Here is a 383-nt window from a genome sequence, read left to right as displayed (position 1 = left end):
GCTTTGTTTTTCTGTGGAGAAGAGAGAGCGTGTGCATGTGCGTGTGCGTGTGCATGCACGCGTGTGTGTGCTCTTGCTTGCACGCGCGCGTGTGTGTGCGTGTGCATCGCCCCAGCAAAATAAAGGGAGAAGTGAAGCTGAGCCAGCCCTCAACCCCGGCGGTTTCAGTCCGAACCCAAATCTGCATTTCAGACTTTCCTGCAAGAAAGCCAAAAGGCTTCGAATTTTATTTTTTTTTTCCCCTCCCTTCAATTGATCTTCTTATGCAAATAGTTCAATTTTGGTCAAATGAGATTTTTTAAGACGAAAGCCTCCTCTGCAGGAGCCCAGCGCTGGAAAACGCTCCGTCCCCAGGAGACGTGCATCAGGAACAACCTCCGATC

The sequence above is a fragment of the Egretta garzetta genome, unplaced genomic scaffold (assembly GCF_000687185.1).
Source record: "Egretta garzetta isolate BGI_Z169 unplaced genomic scaffold, ASM68718v1 scaffold688, whole genome shotgun sequence".
In the NCBI taxonomy this organism is placed as follows: domain Eukaryota; kingdom Metazoa; phylum Chordata; class Aves; order Pelecaniformes; family Ardeidae; genus Egretta; species Egretta garzetta.
This window is presented reverse-complemented; position numbering follows the sequence as displayed.